The 18,922-nt window shown below is 41.3% G+C and overlaps 1 protein-coding gene and 1 pseudogene across 2 annotated transcripts in view; one reads left to right on the top strand and one right to left on the bottom strand.

The window, feature by feature from the left end:
- The window catches only part of CMYA5 (cardiomyopathy associated 5), a 102,964-nt gene that overhangs the window by 67,065 nt on the left and 16,977 nt on the right, over positions 1-18,922 (bottom strand). The gene's annotated exons all lie outside the window — the stretch shown is intronic.
- On the top strand, positions 88-1,159 carry LOC132233482 (MRG/MORF4L-binding protein-like; annotated as a pseudogene).

Genomic DNA, 18,922 nt, shown 5'->3' on the forward strand with positions numbered 1-18,922 from the left:
AGTTTAAAAATTGTCAAATAGGCGAGTGCGCTTGCGTGGAGCCATGGCCCCGCCACTCCCGCCGGGGGCTCCTAGCTGAGCCGGGCCATGGGGGAGGCCGAGGTGGGCGACGGGGGGCGCGGCGGGCGACAAGGGCCCGGGGGAGGCGGCCACCAGCCCCACCAAGGAGACGGTGGTGTGGAGCCCCGAGGTGGAGGTGTGCCTCTTCCACGCCATGCTGGGCCACGAGCCCGTCGGTGTGAACCGGCACTTCCACATGATCTGTATCAGGGACAAGTTCAGCCAGAACATCGGCAGGCAGGTGCCGTCCAAGGTCATCTGGAACCACCTGAGCACCATGTATGACATGCAGGCGCTGCACGAGTCTGAGATTCTTCCATTCCCAAATCCAGAAAGGAACTTGGTCCTCCCGAAAGAAATCATTCAAGAAGTCCGCGAAGGAAAAGTGACCATTGAAGAGGAAATGAAGGAAGGCATGGACCCCCACAATGGAGTCGATGATGGAAGCTTGGGGAAAGCAACCAAAAAGTGCAGCAAAGACAGAGACAAGAACTCCTCAGACTTGGGGGCCAAGGAAGGGGTGGACTAGCGCAAGCGCAGCTGAGTCACCGACAAGGTCCGGACCGCCAACAGCAACCCCTCCAGCCCCAGTGCTGCCAAGCAGCGCCGGACTTAGATGCTCCTCAGAGTAGGGCTGGCAGGGGTCAGGTGCTCGGCCCCTGCTGCCTGCCCTGGGATCTGGGGATCTGTGGCACCCACACCCCTAGAAAAAGGATCACTGGCTTAGCTTGAGTGCGCTCTGTGTCAGTTCTGCTGCTCTCTGCACCAGCGGCCTGAGCTACAGCCTACATGACAGAGAGACCTGGAGGAATGAGCAGTAACGCCGTTGTCCCTGCCAGCCTAGGAGCACCAGTCTTCCCTCTGGGCCATTGTCCATCTGTCCGCTGCTCTTGCTCAAGTGACTGCGACCTCAGGAGAGAGGCCACACAAGCCGCATGCAGCGGCCCCTCTCAGCCCTGAGACACAGCTGGGTACTTGGCCTCATTCACTTGTACTGTAACGATGTGTATAATGTGGTTGATATTTCACTATTTAATTTCTAAGAAGCCTATTTTACTAGTGTTTTATATGAAAAAATACTGCAGAAGTTAAAAACCTATGTTGTATTTTTTCCAAGATGTTTTGTTTTAAGGTAATGAGCGATGGGATAATTTTTGCTCAGTTTTTATATGCCAGACACAGAATTTGTGGTTATTTTTCTATTATCGAGTAACTTGCAAACAGACCAAATGAGTGAGTGGAGGGGAGGCCCGACAGGAGATGGCCCGGCCGGGGACCTGTGGAACATTAAAGCACAGAAAGAAAAAAAAAATTGTCAAATATAACACATCCTAGACTGAAATGAATCAATATCCTCAAACTAAAAAAATAAAAGCAAGCTAGCCTGACTGGTATGGCTCAGTGGTTGAGCATCAACCTATGAACCAGGAGGTCACAGTTCAATTCCAGGTCAGGGCACATGCCCGGATTGTGGGCTCAATCCCCAGTAGGTGTGTGCAGCAGGCAGCCAATCAACGATTCTCTCATCATCGATATTTCTATCTCTCTCTCCCTCTTCCTTCCTCTCTGAAATCAATAAAAATATATATATTTTAAAAAAACTAAAGTTAAATTCATCACCTTCCTTATAAGAATTACCCTCCCCACCTCACCCTTTCATGCTCACCTAGTCACTCAGGCTTCCTCTCTAGTCACCTGGACCTTCATAATGGCTCTTGCATCTGTGCCCTCTCTGTTACTAATCCACCCTGACCTAGTGTTGTTATTTTTTTAACCACATCACCTCTAGATTTTTATATTACATTCCTAACTGTTCAGCTAGTATTATATGTACCGCTTATCTGCCCCCACCCTCAACTCATCTTGCCCATCTTCCACCAGCTTTACTAAAATTTTTTATCATGTCACTCCCTGCTCAAAAATCTCAGCAAATTCCTTCTACCTGTGGTAGAAAACAAAGTTCAAAATCCTTAGTTCTCTGATTCCTAGCTCATTTTATTTCCAAGTACCCACCTCCACCCTACCTCTACGTAATAGATTTCTGTTTTAACTCTAAAATTTGCTGTTCAGTAAATATATCATGGGAATGCTGAGTCAGGGCCATAAAGTGAAAACCCATCACAGAAAAAGAGAATATGTATCTCCAAATTGAAATTTTTAAAGAGAAAATGACTAGCCATCAAAGAGGAGCTACCAAAACAATAGTTTCCCTTATTTCACCAATATCTTTGTTTTGAATTGGTACTCTCATTTTTTTACTTAAAAAACAAACAAACAAACAAAAACACTACACTTCTAAAGAAGTAAAAGGTCCTCAAACTAGTTTGTTCTTAAAGATAAAATTTTAAACTATTACCTTTTGTTTCTATTAGGCTCAAGATACGTATTCTAGGAACTGGTTATACCTACCTATGGCTAACAGCTAAAGTGGCATTAAAGTTCCTTATAGGAATATAATTAGGAACAATAGCTTAGATTTGCATGTTGCTTTATGCTACTCTCCAACAATATCAGTACATTAACCAAAAGTGTAACAAACAAAACAAGGTCATGGGTAGAATTTTCCCCGACTAAATCTGTTAAAGTGCTTTATATATCAACTAGAGGCCCGGTGCACGAAATTTGTGAACAGAGAAGGGGGGGGTTCCCTCAGCCCAGCCTGCACCCTCTCCAATTGGGGACCCCTTGGGGGATGTCCAACTGCTGGTTTAGGCCCGTTCCTGTGGGATCAGGCCTAAACTGGCAGTCGGACATCCCTCTCGCAATCTGGGACCGCTGGCTCCCAACTGCTCACCTGCCTGCCTGCCTGATTGCACCTAACTGCCTCTATCTGCCTGCCTGATTGCCCCTAACTGCCCTCCCCTGCCAGCCTGATCTCGCCCCCAATGGCCCTCCCCTGCCGGCCTGATCTCGCCCCCAACTGCCTCCTCTGCTGACCAATTTGGTTCTGATTGGTCGGTTTCTACTCCAGTCAGCATCAAAAGCTCCACCTCCTAGACAGCCATTGGTCCTCACAGCACCCAGATTTGGTTCTGATTGGTCGGCTTCAACGCCAGTCAGCGTCAAAAGCTCCACCTGCTAGGCAGCCAGTGGCTCCCCATAGCACCCAGATTTGGTTCTGATTGGTTGGTTCCTATGCCAGTCAGCATCTCGGGCCTATCTCCAGGCCTGATTAGAGAGGTGGGGCTGAACTGCAGTCCCCTTTGAGGCCGAGAGAGAAAGGCCTGGCTGCTGGCAAAGCCCAGGAAGAAAGAGAGAGAGAAAGAGAGAGGCAAGTACTGATCAGCAGCTGCCCCTGAGGCTGCGGATCAGACCCTGCCTCTCTATCTGGGTCTCAGCCCCCTGGGCAGACAGTGCTGGATCGCCAGGCTGCAGTGGGGCAGTCAGTGCTGGGTAGCCACGGCAACCCAGCGCTGACTGAAGGACTTCCGGGTTGGTCAGCCTTTGGTCGTGATCTGTCCTTACGACCCTGAGCTTTTATATATTAGGATTAGAGGCCCAATTCATGAAATTCATGCAAGGGCCTTGGCCCCGGTCCCTGCCCACCGCCAGGGGGCCTCTGCTGCCTCTGTCGCCCACTGCGGCTTTGTACGGAAGGAAGGACATCTGGAAGGATGTCCAATCTAATTAGTATATTACGCTTTTATTATTATAGATTGTTAAAACACAGCAATAAAGTCACTTATGATCCTGCTTATATTGCAAACTTTGAAAACATGTTTTTAATATATAAAACACCAAGCAAACTTGTGATCTTATAATACAAATTGTTACTATTTTATGAGGGCCTTAAAAAAAGAAGGAAGAATTCTTAAAAGCATAATCATTAATTAATATTTCACCAAGAATTAATTGAATCCTTATGTCTTTAGCAGAAAATTAATTATATGCATTGCTGAGCAAAGTAATGCAAAGTAGCTTAGATTAAACAGTGCTTATAAACCATTAGGGAATTAAGAAAAAATATCCATGTAACTATGAATGAAAAAATTATGACACAGCATTATGCTCTAATATAAAGTGCTTGTTTTGTAGATATACTAAAGACCACAGAAATTCATTGTGGATCAGAAAAATAAGTATCTCGCCCTGGCCGGCTTGGCTCAGTGGACAGAGCATCAGCCTGCAGACTGAGGGGTCCCAGGTTCGATTCCGGCCAAGGGCACATGCCCGGGTTGTGGGCTCGACCCCCAGTGCAGAACGTGCAGGAGGCAGCCAATCAATGATTCTCTCTCATCATTGATGTTTCTATCTCTCTCTCTCCCTCTCCCTTCCTCTCTGAAATCAATAAAAAGAAAAAAAAGAATAAGTATCTTATTTTCACAATGACCAGACATTTTACAAGCTTGGAAGTTAGGGCTCTCTACTATTTGGAACCTAGTTATCTTTCTAGTTTTACTTCCCATTCTTCCCCTTCGTAACCAGAACAATTTTTAAAGTGCAATACCCATGGTCATAAACCATGTGCTCCAGCCAAACACTGGCCTTCTCCCTTGTGTCTTTTCTTACATCCTTCTCTTCACTTGGAATGAATCGCCTCTATATATCCTAACTTTACACTCTTCAGAGACTAGCTCACAAATCAGCTTCTCCATGTAGCCATCACTGATGCTGTAAGCCAAAAGTAACTGTCTTCTCCTAAATTTCTGGAATCTCAATGTGAACTCTTCCTAAGGCATTTACACCCTACATGGGAGTTATTTTTACATATATCATAGCTACACTACAAGGCCATAAACAACCTGTGAGCAGGGATCATGTGGTTTAGCGGTTCTTTTAAGGGCTCTCCTCTCATGAAGTCTTTCCAATACATTGACCTTCGTTTTCAGAGGAACAGCTCTTTTACTTTTGTACACATATTTCATCAGCTTCAGTAATATTTAAATAAATCATGTAATAATAACTAGCACAACTAGTACAAAATGGTATGAAAATAATCACAACTGGCCCTTCGTAAACATGTAACTCAAAATAATGGGTGTTATTAGACAGCAGCCTTCTATCAGGAGTGGTTAGTTTGCTTTGGGTATCAGTCTGTTTTACAGAGAAAATGGGGAGTTTGGGCTATTCCTGTCAATTAGGTTTAGTAGAAAGCAGTTAAGAGCTTACGTTACTCTTTCTGTACATTTCTGGTTTCCATTTATTAGTGCCCACAGGCATGGAATTTTTGTTTCAGAAGAAGTTCAAAACTGCAAGACTTTTCCAATCATCATCGGCTTTCAACTGATTTCAAATTGAAGCTAAAGTCAAGATTCATTCACTGAACAAGTATTTATTGAACTCTATGTACAGTATGCTGGGCAGGATTTTTTTTTTTAGCAAGGTAACCATGTGGTTTAAATTTTCTAAAAGATCTTACAATTAATTTCAAATTAACCATTTTGATCTGAGCTACAGAATTGTGATAGAACTATAAATTACTTTTTTCTTATTTTATTCACTGGAAATCTAGGATGTGTTTGCATGTTGCCACTAGCAGGGGTGGGCAAACTTTTTGACTTGAGGGCCACAATGGGTTCTTAAACTGGACTGGAGGGCCAGAACAAAAGCATGGATGGAGTGTTTGTGTGAACTAATATAAATTCAAAGTAAACATCATTACATAAAAGGGTACGGTCTTTTTTTTCAATAGTTTTATTCATTTCAAAGGGGCCGCAGGCCGTAGTTTGCCCACGGCTGCACTAGAGGCAGCTCCACAGTAATCAGGTCCTTGTCTAAGCCCTCACCTGTACAAGAGCATCACTAGACACAACCAAAGTTCTCCCAGACTAGCTTGAGAACACTCAGTTGTATGTGAACATTTTCCTGCTCCTTTTATACAAGGGTGCAGTATAAAGATTCGTATCTTTTTAAATTTTAAAAGTTCTTTTTACCTAGAAAATCTTAAAATACATGATAGCAATTTATTTAAAATTATTACTTGAGACACTAATTTCTCATTCCATTGTTTCTTTCCATGTGGAAGAACATCTGTTATAACACTCCTTCCTGGCTTACCTTCCCTCTATCACTCTTCCCCATTTTACTCTGTTCCTGGTGCTATAAAGTATACAAGGCAGGTCCTCATGTGAAGAGGTCTTCAGAGCCTGTGACTTGGGATATAAATTTGGCTATTTCTGCTCTGGCCAGTGTGGCTCAGTTGGTTGGAGCATCGTTCCGTACATCAAAAGGTGGCAGGTTCCATTCCCTGTTAGGGCACATACTGGACAGGAGGCAACTGAACCGATGTTTCTCTCTCATCTATCTCTCTCTCTCTCTCTCTCTCTCTCTCTCTCTCTCTCTCTCTCTTCCTCTCTTTAAAATCAATTAAAAACATATCCTCTGGTGAGGATTAAAAAAAAAATCTGGCCGAAACCGGTTTGGCTCAGTGGATAGAGCGTCGGCCTGCGGACTGAGGGGTCCCGGGTTCGATTCCGGTCAAGGGCATGTACCTGGGTTGCGGCACATCCCCAGTGGGAGATGTGCAGGAGGCAGCTGATCGATGTTTCTCTCTCATCGATGTTTCTGACTATCTCTCTCCCTTTCTCTCTGTGAAAAATCAATAAAATATATTTAAAAAAAAAAAAATCTGACTATTTCTGAAATTTGGTATTAGAAAGCACTTTGTTGTTTTTGTACCTAAGCCATATTCTCTGATATCATTAGCTTTATCAGTACTAAAGTTGACATTTTGATCTGTATCTGCCATTCCTTTGATTTATCTATCAATTGCTTCTGAAGTTAGGGAGGAAAAGAATTGTGTAGCAATTCTACTTGTCATTTTACAAAATAAATAAATGATCACATATACTGCAGCTGGTAGAGCCTAAAGGACATCACCTGACAGCAAGAACAGATATGATAGCTGACTTACATGCTTGCTAGTATCCACCATAAAGTGATATGTGGACCAATCAGACCAAGAGGAATTCGCCTGTCAGAACTCAGCAATGCCCTGATCCCATGAGTCTCCTTCACAAGCACACAGGCAAGTGCACACCTTTTTTTGCACAAGCTTTCAGAACTCCAAAACCATAGTGATTGACACGATGCTTTATAAGCAACACAGACCAATTTTAAAGCAAACCCATGGTCAGTGATGATATTATATCCATAACAAAAACGTCTATAAGCTGCAAAGAATAAGGGTTGACTATTTGAGTCAGATTTGCAAAAAAGAAAAAAGTTGATATTCTTAAATGCCTCAGGTTACTTTAGCCTAGGACAGTGGTCAGCAAACTGCAGCTCGTGAGCCACATGCGGCTCTTTGGCCCCTTGAGTGTGGCTCTTCCACAAAATACCAGCTCTTCCACAAAATACCGACTTCTGTGCATGGGCCACGAAGTTTCAATCGCACTATACATGCGCGCCCGCACATGGTATTTTGTGGAAGAGCGACACTCGAGGGGCCAAAGAGCCACATGTGGCTCGCGAGCTGTGGTTTGCCGACCACGGGCCTAGGGCAATGCTAGGTCTAAGGTTGCTTCTGCTGCCATCTGCTAACAGGAGGAAGGAGACCTAGATTCTAGTGCTTGCTCTGTCATTCACCCAGGATCTGGTTTTCAGCATGGAAATAAAACAGTCTCCCATGTTGTTTAAATTCTAGTAGAGGGAAGACAGAAAAAAAAAAAAAAAAACAAAGCAAATGAACAAATGTTAGGTGGCGGTAAGTACTATGAAGAAAATAGAGTAAGTGGGATAGAGGGCGATGGTTATGAGTTGGGGTGCTATATTATGTAGGGTGGTCAAGGAAGATCTCTCAATTAAAGAGATTGTGAGCAGAGATCTGAAAGGAGTGAGGGAGTGAGCATGCAAATATTAAGAGAAAGAGCACAGCAAACAACAGTATTAAAATCGCTGAGGTAAGACTGCTTGGCAAACACGAACAGCAAAGATGAGACAGTGCTAGAGTAGAGGGAGGGAAAGAGAAAGATGAGAAGGGTAGCTGGGAGCCAGTTCACCTAGACTGATGGGCCATCGGGAGGGTTTGGATTTTACTCTGAATGAGATAAAGAGCCATTGGACGGTCAGCCCTGCCATCTTCTAGAACAGTGATGGCGAACCTATGACACCTCTGACACGCGAACTCATTTTTTTGGTTGATTTTTCTTTGTTAAATGGCATTTAAATATATAACATAAATATAAAAAATATAAGTCTTGGTTTTACTATGGTTGCAAATATCAAAAAATTTCTATATGTGACACGGCACCAGAGTTAAGTTAGGGTTTTTCAAAATCCTGACATGCCGAGCTCAAAAGGTTCGCCATCACTGGTCTAGAAGCTCAGAAATGGGCAGCTACTCAGACTCAGCTGACTGGGACCCACCTACCCCACTGCCCTACCCGTCAGGAATTTGAATCTTAAGCAGAAATGACTGGAAGGCTGAAACCCCACGGCACTCAGGCCGGATCAGTCCTTCTTGTTCCCTGGGCCCCACAGCACTCCCCTGGTTCCTGTTCAGCTCCCCAGTCTGCCATTCTTTCTGTGAGCTCTTTAAAATTCTTCTAATAGATTCCATTTTCTGTCTGCTATACAGAGAGTTGTTTCTTTGCTCTCTGTTAGAGACGGCTAGCTATCACCAAGCTTATTTCTCTCCTTTCTGCACTTACATTACCCAGCCTCATATGCAGATTTACAGAGAAGGAAACTTTTAAACTTTGAGTGGATTGGGGCAGGCTGTGGGAACACGTGAGAGGAGGGGTCTGGAATATAATCACAGAGTATAAAAGCTGATATAAGGTTTTGCAAGATAAAAATGAGTTTTCCAGGAAGAACAGGTGTTTTGGGGGCAATTCAGTCAAAAGGAACAATATGTGCAAAAGGAGGGAAGTGTGAAATCATATGGTATATCTCGGTGTGCTTTGGGGCAACTTCACAAAAGTCTGTAATCTTTAAAATCAAAAGACCCAGTGGCATATATGTTAGTATAATACAGATGGTTCCAAAATACTACTCTAACCTCCAGGCAGATTGGAAATTACCCATCATCCTATCTTTCTCAGGGCTTTAGATAGTCCTGATAATGAGTTAACGATGGTTTACATGTATACTTGTGTGTGTGTGTGTGTGTGTGTGTGTGTATATATATATATATATACACATATATGTATATATACATATATATCTTGATTTCAGAGAGGAAGGTAGAGAGAGAGACAGAAACATCAATGATGAGAGAGAATCACTGATCAGCTGCCTCCTGCATGCCCCCCACTGGGGATTGAGCCCACAACCCAGGAATGTGCCCTGGCTGGGAATCTAACCGTGACCTCCTGGTCCATAGGTCAACGCATAACCACTGAGCCACACTGGCTGGGCTGTATATTTGTTATTAACAGCTGAGGTAACATGAGTTATTGAGTGCCTAAGATATGTGCTTGACCTTACAACCAGGACTAGATAAAAAAAAAGGTGTTCCATTTGAAAGTATAAGGTTTCAAGGCCATGGTCAGGTAGTTCAGTTGGTTAGAGCATCATCCTGATACGCTAAGGTTGTGGGTTCAATCTCCAGTCAGGGCATATATAAGAAGCGACCAATGAATGTATAAATAAGTGGAACAGCAATCAATGTCTCTCTCTCTCTCTCTCTCTCTCTCTCTCTTTCTCTCTCTCTCTCAAATCAATCAATTAAAAAGTTATAATGGAGGTACAAGGTTTCAAAATAGTGAGTATCTTCCTTCTTTCCTGTCCATCCCTTCCCATCCAAAATATTACATGTGGGCCACCTGCACAAACTTGTCCATTTACTTCAAAGTAGGAAATGTCTACCTAGTTGTGGGTAACGGTGTTACAGAACCCATCAGAACTTTGAAATTACTAAATTCTCTACTATTACAGAAAACTGAGGGCATAAAGGTGCCAGATCCAGAGAACCAAAATAAATCAACTATGGTATGACAGGGCTGGTTCATAGCTTAGTGACTATTTCAAACCAAAACATGGGCAAGTCAATTATGTGTGGTCTTGGGAGTTCCTCAACAGTGGCACTATTGCCATTTTCGGCTACATAAAATTCTTTGTTATGGGGGGCTATCCTGTGGGCTGAAGATATTCAGTAAGATCTCTGGCTTCTATCCACTAGATGCTAATAGTACCCTGCCCCCAGTTTTGACAACCAAAAATGTCTTCAAAATTATACTAGTTGTGGGCCACTAATATAGTTAGACCCAAGAGTGAAGGGAAAAATAAACCATCAGCCATGGGCAATATTAACCCTGGTTAGAGATGTAAGTGAAAAACCATGGAAGATAAGAACATTCGTGTTCTGGGATTCCCAGCTGAAGAGTTAAACACAAGCTTAGCTCTTGAGCACTGGAATTCTTCAACAGCTATTGAGTATTCGCACAGAACAGAAACTGTACCCCACCAGACACTGCTGTCAAGTTCCTGTGAAGGTTGAGTTGTGGTTACTAGGAAACAGAGCACTTCATCTGAATAGAATGTGTCAGGCTGGGATCTTTTAAAAATATATCAGTGAGTCAGGAGAGATTTCTCCCCTGCTGTTCCAGTTTTTATTTTTTTTTTCTGACAACAACGATGCAAACTTCATAAAAGCACTAAGGACAAGGGCTAATTGGTCCAAAAAATAGAAGAAATCTGATCCGGTTTCCTCATTTCCTTGAGCAATTTTTCTTAAGTTTGCAACAGAGAAAGAGTCCTTAAATTGTGGCCTGGAAAATAACAACAATACATTTAAAAATAATACCCAGCTCCTCTACTAGATGGAATGAAGGTTTTTCCATATACCTAGTAGGGTATATGCCATTTTTCTTTACCATTTTTTAAAAGAAACAATTATAGTAAAACATACCCAGACCTCACTCCAGCACATGCTGCAGCGATGAGCAGGGATGAGTAAAAAACCGGCCAACCTTGAGGCTTCCGGAGAGAGGACCCTCTGCCTGCACCAGCAGAGCGGCTTGGGGGCCAGTGGGTTGGCTCTCCTGGGCCTATATGAATCACCCTCACGGAGATACCACTAGGAGCACAATAAGGGTGCCCTCCAACTATGGAGAGAATGTCCTTGAGAATCTTTGCTGCATATAGAGGAGTACAAGATGGGAGGGGGAGAGGAGTTAGACCGGAAAATTTTGACTGAGCAACCACCACATATCTTCTCTTTAATGTTCAAGTGCTCGAGCACTCCACTGACTTTTTAAAAAATATACTTTTATTGATTTCAGAGAGGAAGAGAAAGGGAGAGAGAGATAGAAACATCAATGATGAGAGAGAATCATTGATCAGCTGCCTCCTCCATGCCAACCTGGTCATGTGCCCTGACCGGAATCGAACCAGAACCTCTTGGTTCATAGGTTGATGTTCATGAACCACTGAGCCATGCCAGCTGGGCTCCACTGACTTTTGATCTAGTCCTCAAACTAGTGCTGCCAATAATCCATCAAGGAAAATTAATCATGCTGTCACTGTTACTGACAAATCCTTAGACATTTTGTGCTAGATCAGCTCTGGAAGACAATTCATTACCACCACTAACTTTGTGGTTTCTGCACTATTAGAAAGTATGTTCTTTTGTGCATACGTAAAGTGTTTAGAAAGTTTCCCAATCTCCATTTTTTTTTTTTATTCTCAAACCAATGATCTATAAAGGTTGGGGTGGGAACCTTTTTTAAAAATTAATGCAGTTATTCCCCTCTCCATTGTGAACTTAGAAGAACTGCAATCTGAAAGATTAATCTCTCAAGAACACAATTTACAAAATCTGGGAATAAAATCAGTATCGATAGCTAAACTTTGCCTCTCTCCCCTTCAACTTTCTAAGCAATTGTCTAGGTATTTTACATTCTTATACTCGTTCTACCACCCTTAGTGCTTATTACACTTCAATCCAATTTTGTCATGTTGGGCAGGTGGCACAAGTGCCTGGTTTCTACAGAGTTGAAGGCACAGCAGCAGCAGCCGGGCTAGACCCAGCGTTATCATGAGAAACATCCAGAAGACCTCGCGGACAGTCTAACACCACGGCTATAAAAGAACAAGAAACTTTTAACCTGCGACATAATGCAGAGGGTAAACCAACATCCTAAAAGGAAGTCTCTCAAATTCCATAGGAAATCATAAGTAAGAGATCAAGTAAGATTCCTGTTGATACACTGGGAAATAACTTGCCAGTAACTTGCTCTAGCCTTTTTGTTGTTGGCTGAAAAATCTCAAAATAGGAAGCCAGCAAAAGATTTAATCATTTTTATGGAAGACTGTGTTGGAATAAATCGGATTCACGTAAAATTCTGATTCCCCCAAATCATTTTTACACATTTTAAAGCACCTAGATCTCTTATAGCAGTTCTCAAAATTAAGATAAATATCTCATAATGTTCTTTTATTCTTCACCCACACAAAAATCCAGCAAAAAATTATATGTGTGATCTAGTAAAACGTTTTTTTAAACATAATATAGGCTAATACTTTTCTCCCGTTCTTCAGTCAAATTCAGGTGAAAATTCAAGATTTCCCTAATTGCCAAATACAAATTCCATTGTAGAATATATAGGAAAACAGAAAAGCATGAAAAAAGAAAATTAAACCAACCAGCAATTCCAACACTCAAAGATGGCTACTTTTTAAATACTGGGTATTTTCTTCATTGCCATTCTATCCTGAAATATGCTCCTTTCTTTCCTTTTTTTTTTTACACAAATGATATGCTTTGTAATGTGCTTTATCAATTATTATTCTCAAATTTTGGGGTCTCAGAACCACTTTGTGCTCTTTAAAATTATTGAGGACCTCAAAAAAGCCTTTTAAAATGTGGGTTAGCCGAAACCGGTTTGGCTCAGTGGATAGAGCGTTGGCCTGCGGACTGAAAGGTCCCGGGTTCGATTCCGGTCAAGGGCATGTACCTGGGTTGTGGGCACATCCCCAGTAGGAGATGTGCTGGAGGCAGCTGATCGATGTTTCTCTCTCATTGATGTTTCTAACTATCTCTCTCCCTTCCTCTCTGTAAAAAATCAATAAAATATATTTTAAAAAAAAATGTGGGTTATATGTATTACTATTTATAATATCAGCAATTAAAACAGATTTTTAAAAATTCTAATAATCCATTTAAAAATAAAGTAACTTATTACATATCAACATTAATAACACATTTTATAAAAATTAATTCTATTTTCCAAATAAACAACAAAAAACATTTAGTGAGAAAAGTGACATTTTTTTTCAATTTTTGCAAATACTTTTAATGTCTGGATTAACAAAAGACAGATGAATTCTCATATCCGTTTTCTACATTCAAAATGTTGATATGTCCTGTTAGTAGAAGTATGTGAAGAAAATCTAGCCTCACACAGATATGTAGTTGGGAAAGGAAGAGCAATTTTCAGATTATTGTGGATATTTTTCTTTATACTACACCAGAACTTGACAAGTGGTAGTGTTTTAAAGATTAGTTGCAATGTGGATTTTAAAATAAAATTTAAAAATCAATGAAATTTTAATACTCTGTGCTCTCATGAGAGAATAAAAATGGAAAATGCAAATGTCTTAGTATTACAATGAAAATAGTTTTGACCTTCAGGACACCCTGAAAGGGACCACACCAATGCTATGTCTAATAGTTAACATAGCATTCTATCACAGGACATAGCGCTTCACCCACTAACCTGTTGTCAAATATTTAGATTGTTTCCAGGTTTTTGCTATTATAAAAAATGCTATGACAAACATCTTTATAGATACATCTTTCTATACATTTGCTTTTTTCAAATAACACCTTAGGAAGTAGAATTTGAGGGTCAAAAACAAAGTTATTTTTCAGGATTTTATACATATTGCCAACTTTCCCTCCAGAAAGGTTTATTAATTCACATTCCTGTCAGTAGCCTGTACAAGAGCCTTTCGTTCTCACCACACTCTTATCAACACTGGGTACCATGTGAGCCCTGTTTTAAGAGTCGCTTTTAAAGTGTGACTGAGCTGGCTGTTAGAGAGCTCACTCTTAGATGGCATGCAATACTTGAGATTTACTGGAATTTTCTGCTCACAGAGTACTTCTCCGATAATTCTACCACAGTGTTTATTTACTGCTAGTTAGCATTATTACAATTAGTATTTACCCTGTGTCTTCTACTTGACAGTAAGGTCTTTTTGTTGATAAATTATTTTATTTTTCAATTACAGTTGACATTCAATATTATATTAATCTCAAGTGTACAGCATAGTGGTTAGATATTTATATAACTTATGAAGTGGTGGCCCCCAGCTCCCTACCCTCCGATAAGTATAGTACCAGACATAGTTATTACAATATTATAGACTACTAGAGGTCCAATGCAAGAAATCCATGCAAGGGGCTCAGCCCCTGCCACCGCCGCCGCCACTACCACTGCCGTGGCTGCCTCTGCCTCGGCCCCCACCATGGCAGCTTCGTCCGGAAGGTCGTCTGGTCTAATTAGCATATTACACTTTTATTATTATTGATATTTCTATGTTGTACTTTATATCCCTGGCAATAGGTTCTCTGAGACAGTAACCATGTCTCATTATCTTAGTGTTGAGTCCATAGGGTGGAGACTCATGGGATAATGGTGGAAATAATATTTTCCACCTTATAGAGACCTGGGTTTAAATGTCTTCACTGCTTACTAGCTGTGCAAGCTTTTGTAAATTACTTCCCCTTCCTTTCCTGAGCTTGGTCATCATCAGTTAACAGGTAGACTAACATCTACAGTACTTCAGAAGGCAGCTGTTTTGAAATTATATGTGTAAAATACCTTGTCCAATACTTGGCAAATATTCCATATATTTGTTCTCTTCCTTTTCCTTTCCAATGTTGAATTAACCTTGTGAAATCCAAAGTTGAAGGATCTTAAATAAATGTTGATTTACTAATAGGCTACACTTAATTAAGAAAAACCAAAAGGCAGAGGACACCTCTTTAAAAATGATTACCTCTGAAAAGTGTAACTAAGCAAAATTGATGAGTTTTCTAATTACTCTTTCCTGCATCACTCAGATGTTACTCATTCTCTCAGTCAGTCAATATCTATGAGTGTGTCGTATGTGTTCCAAAGACAAAATATACACAGTCCCTAAACAAAACAGAAATGTAAAATGAAACTTTTTAGTGTCAGAATGCCACTTCTTTGGTCATAGTGAAACCTGTAGTCAGAGGAAAGCTATTCATAACGGTATGTTGAGAGAGCTGCTCTGACTGTAGATCTCAGTAGCAGCTGGTACATCATCCCTGGTGCCAGGAGCCGGTCCATCCTTGCTGTTTCAAGGGACATGGCATATATGGCATACTGTTCTTAATATGTTTGCTCACCTTCTTGGCACTATGTGTTTTAATCAAGGTCACCTCTCTGAGAAAGGATGTTTCCCCAGGTAGGGATTTTCCCCTGAAGTTAGGGAGGGAATAAAACACCTTAACTAAGTGCCAGGCGGGTAATTAATCACTTTAACTATGAACAATCATGCTTAAGCTACATAATCTTTACTCCCTGTAATGGAGATAAGAAACGCCCTAACCTTTGGAATAGAGATTGATAGGATTGGAATCAACTGGTATAAATACAGATGTAACAAGACAATAGGACACAGAACCTAGACACAGAACCTACACAGAACCTAGAGACAGAACCTAGCGAGAGAACATGGCAAAAGATCCTGGACAGAACCTGGCTACAGAACTTGGCTGGAGAAACTAGACAGAACCTGGCTGAAGAACCTAGAGACAGAACCTGGCTACAGAACCTGGATAGAACATGGCAAGAGAACCTGACTAGAACCTGGTGACTGAACCTGGCTGGAGAACCTGGAGAACCTGGCTGGAGAACCTAGCAACAGAACATGGACCCAGAACTTCGCTGGAGATCCTGAACAGAACTTCGCTGGAGATCCTGACCAGAACTTGGCTAGAGATCCTGGCTAGGCTGCTGATCAACTGATCGCTGTCTCTGTGTCATTCCTTCTTCGCCGACTCCGTCCACACCTTTGGGGACCCCTGGACCTGCTGAGGTTGGACCCCAGCATCTGGCGCCCGAACAGGGACCCCTAGGTAAGCCCCACTCTCGGGATGGATAGGACTCCACCGTAGGAAGAGGGTGGATAGTCTTTGCCGACTCCGTCCACACCCCTGGAACAGGATTCCCCTAGGTAAGCCCCCCCCCATTGAGAACCCCACACTCGGGACGGATAGGACTCCACCAGGGTACTGCAGACCCCCCTATAGAGGATAAGTAGGGTAAGAAGGTGGATAGTACAGAACTTAGATTGAGAAGATGTGCCATACTGAGTCCAAAGAAAGAAGACTCTGTATTGATTCTTAGATTGAGAAGATGTGCCACACTGAGTCCAAAGAAAGAAGACTCTGTATTGATCTTTAGATTAAGAAGATATGCCATACTGAGTCTAAAGAAATAAGACTCTGTATTGATCTTTTAACACATATGCTTGCTAGCAGAGGAATTAAGGTTACTCCCAGTCAGACAGAACATTTTATACAAGAAGTATGTCCATGCTTTTCTGAGGAAGGAAAGGTAAATGTAAAGGCATGGGAGGAGGTAGGCCCAAGGAGCCTTATCCTTAGCCCCACTGCAGCCTTTCCACCCCAGGAAAGTGCAGGATTGACAAGCTCTCCCTGGGGTGATAGGTTCTGTGTAGGTTCTGTGTCTAGGTTCTGTGTCCTGTTGTCTTGTTACATCTGTATTTATACCAGTTGATTCCAATCCTATCAATCTCTATTCCAAAGGTTAGGGCGTTTCTTATCTCCATTACAGGGAGTAAAGATTATGTAGCTTAAGCATGATTGTTCGTAGTTAAAGTGATTAATTACCCGCCTGGCACTTAGTTAAGGGGTTTTATTCCCTCCCTAACTTCAGGGGAAAATCCCTACCTGGGGAAACAACCTTTCTCAGAGAGGTGACCTTGATTAAAACACATAGTGCCAAGAAGGTGAGCAAACATATTAAGAACAGTATGCCATATATGCCACATCCCTTGAAACAGCAAGGATGGACCGGCTCCCGGCACCCTGGTCCTATTCTGGTTAAAAGCTGACAATTTTTGCAGTGGGGCTTAAAACTAGTATATATATATATATATATATATATATATATATATATATATATATATATGCATCATTTTATTATCTGCCCACAGAGTTATAAAATTTTAAGGATAAACAAAATAAAATGAAAATCTTCAACAACTTGAACACCTTTGGTGGCCTCCTAATTAGAAGTACTCATAGATTATATAGAAAATAACTACAATGATAACACTATTATAGCAACACTTATAAGGTGTACCTAAAACTATACCCAGAGGCAAATTAATAGCCTAATTTGTTAGCTTATTAAACAGTAAAGAGGCCAAATAACCTAACTAAAGTATTCCATCAAACTGTTTTAATATATGCATTTAATGTAAATGGTATACTATTTTAAAAGCCCCTTATACTCAACCTCTATTCTCACAAGGAAATGCTCACAGATGTTGACTCCTATTTATTGTTTGTGTTTTGGGAAAGGAAGACTTGGCCTATCACTGTTGCACCAACCTGGATATCTAGAGACAACTCTAACAAGAAAAATTAAACAGAAGAGATATACAATGCAGCCAACAAAAGCTGATACTAGCTAAAAATACTAAGCAACACAGATTAGAGGTTCCCAAACGCCGTTCTATACAAACTAGAAGTGTCAAAGTATTTGAAATTTGTTTTTTACACTAGAATTCCTGGGTCTTGCCCCAGAACTTCCAAATCAAAATCCCCAGTGGTAAGACATAGTAGTCTGTGTTTCGGTTAAAACCTTCTGGTGAGTTTAAGGTGTAGCAACTTTAAGGAACCACTAGATGCATATCTTAATTTTTAATTTTCAAACAATAAGAAAAAGTTACTAAATACATTGAGGTAATCAGCAAATTGAAAGAGGTGAAACACTGAGAAGTCAGAGGGAATAGATATAATGTCAATGCAGGAAACAATAGAAAATGTTTCAGTGGGATTAAAGAAGCTGAAGCTGGGATTTCATCACTGAAACAAGATAGAATAGAAAAAAGGAAGGAGGAGGATGGCATAGGAGTGGGGAAGAAATTACCTGAGAACAAGAATGAATTCTTCAAAATTTAGAGAAAGGAATGAAGAGAGGGAGAGGATAGAAGGGAGGGAGGGAGGGGAGAAAAAGGATGGAGTGTTTAGTAAAGTTAGTGAAGAACAGAATAGAAACCAAGACTAGTATATTTTAATGTGACTCTGAAATGTCTTCAAATACTAACAAGAAAGCTTTGATATTTTCTGACAACCCAACCAAAGAAATTAGAGAAAAGACACTACTGAGCTAAATGCAGTTCAGGTTGAAGATCACTCCTGGTTTTAACTCAAAATTAAAACGTAAGTCAAGTAGAATTATTTGTGCACCTTGGATATACCCCCAACTAAGGGTGTAGAGTGAGTAGTGATCACTAAGGAATAGCATTGCTAGGAATAGCAGTATGAACCCATGAAACTGCTCAAGTCTTCAGTCCTGACAGATTATAATAGAGGGAGGGACAGGGAACTGCTTACTCTGTTCCAGGAACACGTGATGTCCTTGACCATTCGTATCATTCCTCACCCTGCCCCCTCCCCGCCCCCCACCCCACCCCTCCCAACACACACACACATCTATATTTTTCAGAGGCTGAGGCTCAAAGAGGTCAACTGGTTCTCACCAGTATATTCTGGAGAACTGTGAGTGCTAAAGTCTCACCAGTATATTCTGGAGAACTGTGAGTGCTAAAGCTTTAACTCCAGGAGAGATTCAAAGAAAGTCTGGGACTCTGATCCTTGAGATAAAACTGAGATTAATCAAGAACTTTTTGCTATTAGTATTGGATGGTATATGCTAAAGTTGTTGTTAAGTCATTACAAACCTCTCTC

The sequence above is a fragment of the Myotis daubentonii genome, chromosome 4, assembly GCF_963259705.1.
Source record: "Myotis daubentonii chromosome 4, mMyoDau2.1, whole genome shotgun sequence".
NCBI lineage: Eukaryota > Metazoa > Chordata > Mammalia > Chiroptera > Vespertilionidae > Myotis > Myotis daubentonii.